Source organism: Rattus norvegicus, chromosome 1, assembly GCF_021556685.1.
Source record: "Rattus norvegicus strain SHRSP/BbbUtx chromosome 1, alternate assembly SHRSP_T2T, whole genome shotgun sequence".
Lineage (NCBI taxonomy): Eukaryota > Metazoa > Chordata > Mammalia > Rodentia > Muridae > Rattus > Rattus norvegicus.
Genome location: NC_141534.1, coordinates 236,624,457 through 236,632,100, shown reverse-complemented (window position 1 = coordinate 236,632,100; position 7,644 = coordinate 236,624,457).

Below are 7,644 nucleotides of genomic sequence, written 5' to 3'. Positions count from 1 at the left end.
CCTTTATGGAGGGCAGACTTAGTGTTAGTGTTTGCCAGTGGCATTTTCTTTGGGGTCTTTCTCCAAATGTGTGATCCCATCTGCCTTCTTTGGCAAGGTGAATCTCTTTAACAAAATAAAGCTTTGGAGACATGAAAGAAAAGGTGACTAGCAATAAAATACAAGAATGGTGTCTATGGAGGGAAAGTGTGCCAGTGTTTATTAAAACACAAAGCTCTTGACCTGGCCTGAGCCCAAGTAAAGCTGAGGGTTTTCCTTTGCTTTTAAATGACCTCTGACCCTGCACCCCTATGAGATACTTGCTAGAACAAATATTTTGTTAAAGTTCTTTTCCTAATTTGGTTAAAACATTAAGTAGATGTCCCTGTTAATGTTAGTCTGGACTAATTTCTTTTGGCCAAATGCACATCAAGGTTGTAAGCTCAGTTCAGCTCTAGTCACTTGCTCCATTCTGCTAAAACTTAAACACTGAAGAAATTAGACACTGTACATCACAGAGGCCTCATCCCTAAATATTATACACACACACACACACACACAGAGTCATATGCATACATTCACACAAGCACTCACACAAATGCACACACTCACAAACACATACATGTATGCATATTGCATACTCTTATACATACACCATGCATACATATACCACACAGTCATACACATTCATTATTACACACAATGCATACACATTCATACACATGCATGCACACATGCAGGCATATGTGCGCACATAAACATGCACACATATCTGGCACACACACACTAACACTCACATTTACATACAAACTCATAGACACTGACACACACACAAACAAACACAAACACAAACACAGACACACACTGTGTTCCCTTTCTGGATCTGGATCAGCCTACTTCCAATAGCTGGATCTGATAATCTGGGAAAAGCTGGTGTAAACTTCAAAAGAGCAGGTTTCATAAGCCTCAGCACACTGTTGCCCTCTGAAAATAAATCTGAATTCAGTTCCCTTGCAAAGAAACAAACAACCAAGTGAGAGCATCATTTCATGCAGCAAAGACCCCGGAGGAACTCCAGACACAATAGCTGCTTAGTTCTAGATCTTAAAACAATTTCAAAGAAGGAATATATCAAAATTATAATTGATTTTCTGAGTTGTTCAGGTCAACACCCAGTGTGCAGTGGCCCCTTGGAAGAAGAGCAAAGAATTCTTCTGTCCTATTTCCTACACCCAGGCATTATTTACAAAGATCCTCTATGGTCCTCACATCACCATTCATAAAAATGTCCTGTTTATCTACTTGTTTTCCAGAATATCGTCTTATGAGAATGAAGACACAGGGCAGAAACCTTTTCATCTTATTTACCACCTGCCACCTTCCCTATCCCCAGAATCTATGTTGGAGCCTAATACATTGTAGGCAGACAATGAATATTTTCAACTGGATGAATATGTATTTACCAACTTACCCGACTACCCTCAGGGGTTTGGTTTTTATGGCCAAATGCATCTTAGGAATAGAACGGAATTGAAAATTTTGTATTTAAGGTTATTTTTTTAATACAGCATTAGAAACCATGCCCCGGAAGGCTATAACATGCAACTAATTTCTCCCAAATTAAAATTCTGTTATGTAATCTTGATGTTCTAAAATCCAGAGGCCAAATGGAGACGCGCTAATGAGAACATGTGACAGCAAATGCTAAACCATGAGCCCTGCCTCTCATTTCTCATTCACATCAGTTCCCGTGCATGTCGGAAGGTGTGTGCTGTGGATAGCAGAGTGGAGAATGGCACAGAAGTGGCTCCATGCACTGCCGTTCAGAAACTACGCTTACTACATTCTATGGCCTGTATCCTCCAGCAACAGGTTATCCTCTCGCCATCAGTGGATGAGAAGGGTGAGTGAGTACCAGGTTCTCGGGAGGGCAGACCCAGATGCTGCTCAGAAGATGACCACAAGCCACTGCAAGGGAAGCTGGGCTTGAAAGGCACAGGAAGTAGGGCATGCTACTGCACCAGGATACCATAGCACCCCTGTCTTTTGGCCTTTGGAACTCAAGGTAACATTTCCTTTGAGGTCCCCAAGCTCTACTTAAAATAAATCAAGTTGAAATTTAAAATGCCATTGATTATACTCCCTTTGCCATATTGGATTATGTAGCATGATACGTTTGGTGCCAATTAAAAACATATTTCCCAAGCTTGTAAAGTGAACAGCCCGAAAACAAAGGGTTGATGCAGAACGGTTAAAATAATAACAACAACAACAAAAAAAAATGTATTGTCATCCTTAAGATACTATCAGAACTTCTCAGACTCTAAAATTATTCCTGCTCACTATGGCGTGATGAATATTGGCCGTGCAGCCCCCCACCTTCTCAGGGTTGTTAGGTTATCAGTGAACTTTGAGGCCGCTGCCTCCCATGTTAAAGAAATGTTCGAAGTTAACAAACCAAACCACATTTAACTGTATGAGCGAGTGTGCTTCTTCTGCCCAGAGACATTAACTCACCTTTACTTCCCTCACCCACACTCCTACTGCCATGAGCAGCTCCGGATGCTAGCAGACACTGCCCCTGCGGTCCTCCAGACAGCAAGCAACACAAGACAAGGACATGGAAGCGAATCAGCTTCCCAGCCGGAGTTTGGGCCACCCTCAGGGAAGCGAGAGCAGTGCTGATGTGTCAGGAATAGTGAGTGTGGAGAACAAGGGCAGGGCACTGTGGGGGAAGAACAATGACGCTTTGGGTCCCCAAGTTCAAGAGCTTCTAGTGCTGGCGGCAAGCCGGATAAACCTGGCTCGACATTTCAAATGCTCACCGGTTTCTGTTTCAAAAGGTGGTTTTTGTTGTGTGGATTTTGCCCCGCTAGGTGGATTCTGGGTTGAGGGGCAGTACCAGACCCTCACGAAAGCTGAATTTTTGTAGGAAAATGATCAGACTTGGTACCTTGCAGGCAGGGGCCCAGTGCTAACCTCCCGTCCTGGGTATACCCCTTTAGCATTCAGATTAGTGCTGACTCTGCTCTTGATGGCAAAGGTGCACCAGAATTTAAGAGAAAATGATGAGACAAGAGGTGAGCCCGATGATCAAGCTGCGCATATGTGATTGGAACCTCACCTCCACCTCCACCAGGTTCTCTACTCTTTCCACTCCCACGGTTTGTGTGCCCCACCTCAACTCTGTTTTGCCTGTGGTCTGGGTCCTAGCTGCTGCCAGACTTGGATCGCCAGAGCTGCCTGTCAACCAGACATGGATGGTACTGCCCCTCCCAGTCTCGAAGAACCCCAGAGTGTCGTGCGCCCGTTCATGGGCAGGGGATCATTCCTGGACAAGTGCAGCGTCCTGCATTTGCTGTGTGCTGCAGCACAGAGTCTGCAGTTATTGGGGTAGCCAACCTCCACAGCCCCTGACATTCTTTGCTCCTCCAGGAGACAGTAATACATTACAGGTGTTATAACTTTTCCTCGGAATCAGACTGCCTGGGGAACTGTAAATCTAAATCATGGCTGCCCTCAGGAAACCCGTGGGCCTGTAAACACAGAGAAATGAGTGAGATGAAAGCGTCCGAGGGAGAAAATGAATCTCAGGCATCCCACTGAAGTCTATTTCATTTTTACAGGCTGCTCACCCCCCTGTGGCAGGGGCAGCGCCTGGGAGGGACAGGCTGTCTCCTGACTGACAGACGACAAGTGAAGCTCTTCACGGAAGCCTTAGCTCTCAGACCTCACTGAGAGAAAAGAAATCCAGCATATTTTAACTGTCCCCCAGCTAGCCAAGGAGGACAAGTGTTTGCTGGGAGGCCTGGCCTGCCCAAACATGCATTTGTAATGAAGGCCGTCCTTAAAGGCAAAGGGAGCACGGAACATTCAAGTGCACAGACTATGAGAAAGAGTAGACAGAGAAGAGAAAGGGAAGGAATATAAAGAAAAGAGAAGGGAAGAAAGAAGGAAAGGAAGACTCCATCCTGAGGATTCACAGCTCTGTGCTGTATCTCAGGTCCCTACAAAGGCATGGCTGCCAGCCAGAGTTAGATGGCCCAGGGTTGTGAACACCTCCTCCTGGACCCAGACAGGCATACAACAAGAGCGAGGCCGTCATTACATAATTACCAGAGGGTGTTTAAGGTGACAATCTGAATGTCCCAACAGCCAACCCAAATCTCTCCAGCCATACGTGAGAACATTTGAAACCTGTCACTACAAGAATGATGTCATTCCCTTCCAAGGAAGAAGTTGGATCTAATTCTGCTTTGATTTTTACTATTGTTATTTTTCTTTTCTTTTCTTTTTTTTTTTTACTTAAATGCAACCATTTCGCCTTTTGTAACATGGACTACTGATTGATTGACTGAATAGCTAACTCAGGTCAATGGGAAAGAGATTTGGTCAGTGTTGACTCTCCTACTCAGGGGTGAATTGCCAAATGCTCTCAAGCAAGACCTCAGAGTCACTTCTGCTCTGACAGAATTTTATAATGAAATATGAAAACAATTTTCAAATTCTTAGTCTGTCCCCCCAAGCCACTTTTTATATCTTCTGACAATGAGAGCCAAACTGCAAAGGTCTGGGTTTGATTGGTTTGGTTTTTTGCTTTGCTTTGTTTTGTTTTGCTTTTAATCACCCAGACTAACTTGTAGTGTAAATAATATTGCAAAACACTGGAAGTGATGTCTTGATATTTCGGGTTCCAGTTTGCTGCTGTAAAGGAGAGAGTACAAAGGCAGGGCCTGGATTTGGGAGCCAGACTGTCTTGAATCCAATGTCTCCTTCCTCCCTTGCTTGATGTGCCATCTTCCGCAAGTGTCTTAGCATCTTTATGCCTCAGTTTCCTCCCCTACGAAAGGACATATCAGTAATAGCAATACGCTCAGTTAGCGAAACACATGAAGTATGTAACAGAGCCTGGTGTTTAGCAGGCCATGAATATGACCCTTCATACAGCTAGGAAGTTTTTTTCGAAAATTTCACATTTCTTTTGAATAATTCTAAGGACCATTCATAATAATTTACAATAAGAATTATGAAATATGATCTTTCATCTAAAAAGTTTTCCCTGCTCAGCCATCTGACTGGGACATCGGTGAATGCAGATCTCAGCTTGACTTTGTCCAGTGTGGCTTTAACCAAAAATGCTCTTTGCCTGTAGACCCCTGGGGGAAAAACTCCCTCTTCCTGAATACAAGGGGCGGCTCCTGGAGAGCCTCCTCCATGCCCCTTTCCCACTCTACTGCGGCTGGCAACTGTGACTGCCTCCGTCCTCTGTCCCATCTCTGTCCTTTCTTGGAAGGAACACTTGCTGGATCCCAGTGCAGCTGATTCTAAAACCTCTGATAGGAGAGGACATTCCTGTAATGAACCTTGCAGTCTCTAAGGCATTCTATAAATAATAACAGGGGAGGAAGAGACCAAGGAAAGGCACCCAAAATTGTATGGAAATATAAAACGACAGAATCCTCCTTAAGAATCCTACAGAGCACAAGAGCTAGACACCAGGTCATAGCAGCTACCTTCTAGATGACTGTGACCACACACACACACACACACACACACACACACACACACAACAACAACAACAACAACAACAACAATAAATCCAACATGATTTCATCATAATTTATTTACTCAGTGCATTTTATACCATGTAGTTTTCTCACTATCCACCACAGGATCATTGCCCCCACTTCTTAGGTAATGCTCTTCACAGACAAGCCTAAGCAACTTATCCTAAGAACTTAGAGGGGTTCGAATGTTGAGTGTAACTCCAGACTCCGTTCTGTTCATATTCATTTCATCGAATATGGATCAAAACAGAGATTAGAGCACACGCAAAAGTTGATTTTCAGAGCAGGGAAATTAAAACCTCTTTTTTTTTTCTTTTTGGTCTTCTGAGACCATTTGATCAGAAGGTTTTAAACTCAACTTGTTTTTCCCAGTTTCTCCTATCTGCACACATGCAGCTTCTAAAGCAAAATAGCATTTATCAGGAGAAGGAAAGCATTTAATAATGAGGGCTCACAGTACGGAACACTTACAATGAGCTCACACTCTGTTGTGAGGATTTCCTGTGAACTTAGTGTGTTAATCCTCAGGCATTCTTTTTCCCAACGAGCAGATCAAAACAGAAGAGAAACAGCCATAATTTGTCTCTATAATTATGATTGCATTGCACGCCACGTACCTTCAAATACCCTACATGCCAACAGAGCAGTCGAAGGCTTCCTTAATTGTTAATTCATATCGCAGGCTGGTTAATTTCTGACAAGAATGAGGGGGGGACTCATAAGAAACTGTAAGAGAAAGACAGCTCTGCAGACAGCACAAAGCTGTCACCCCCAACACTACCTGTCTGTGAGATGTTTTCTACTTATTCTACAAGTCAAAGCATGGGGAATATAAAATAAACGCCCTAAACCACCCTGGGCTCCCTCTCCTTTGTCTGCAGGAACTTATATTAATTCCAGGTACACGTTCAAGTGAATGAGAAGATATGTCATCGGGACGGAGGCCAAAGCACACCGTGTCGCGCGCAGTGTCCTTCTGTCTCCCTGTTTCTCTCTCGTCATTTATTGTCTTCTCTGGCTTTCTCCTTTTCCCCATTCTTGGTTCCCTGAAACAAAATTCTCCTTGTATGTCCAACGTCAGAATCCATACAAGGGGAGTCTTTTTGAAGAACATTACTGATTCGCATTGAGAGGAAGAATGAGGGGGTACGGTTGTACCCTCATATCCTCTCAGATGAGTTTCTGGAACTCAAGCCAGAATCAGAAAAAGCTTTGCTCCAAAAGAGGCTGTTTTCCTTCCAAACTCATTTTCTAGTCCACTCTGAGATGCAAAAGCCATCAGGACCGGGGTTCTTGTAAAGCGCATGCGCACTGCAAAGCTTGTATGTAATTGTGGAATGCAAACAGCCCTCCTTAAGTCTTCTCCAGGTAACTTCTCAGCCCAGGGCCGCATCATTTTTTTCTGAAGACCCTGAAAAGGGAAGTTTCTGAGTAATACTAAAAAACAAGCCATGGAGAAGTTCCATGACTGTTTTCCTTATTTTGAATCTTTTATGGAAAGAAGTTCACTCTTAAAGGCTGGCCGGATAGTACAATGCATTTGAAAGCTTCTGCCCTAGACCCTTTTGATTTAATGCTGTACCTTCTAGAATATAGAAGTAATGCTGCTTCATTTAAAGACTACAAAATGTCAAAATCTGAAAAAATGAAAAACTCAAATGCTGTTGGAAATTTGACTTGCCCCACCCCAATACAGGACCTAAAGCTCTCTAGTCCACAACACATTTTTTTTTCCACTGAGATTCCCAATCAGTCCCTCCTAGGGGTTGAACACCTGTAGAGACCAAGATCCTGATTTACAAAAACCAACCAACCAAACAAACAACAACAACAACAACAACAAAAACAAAAACAACTTATAGCCTGTCAGGTCAAAAGCAATATTGTTTTGTTTCTTGTTGAAGAAAAGATCTTTCTTTAACACTATCAAAGTCTGAAAGGAAGAGTGTGTTTTTAAAATGTGTCTCTGCCTTTAGAGAATTCCAGACACTAATGGTTTCGAAGTAATTCTTGCACACTTTAGAATAAATGACATCTTTAAGAAACGTCTGACTTGGTATTTACGCGTATTCATATTCCCATGGTTCCTGTCTAGTTT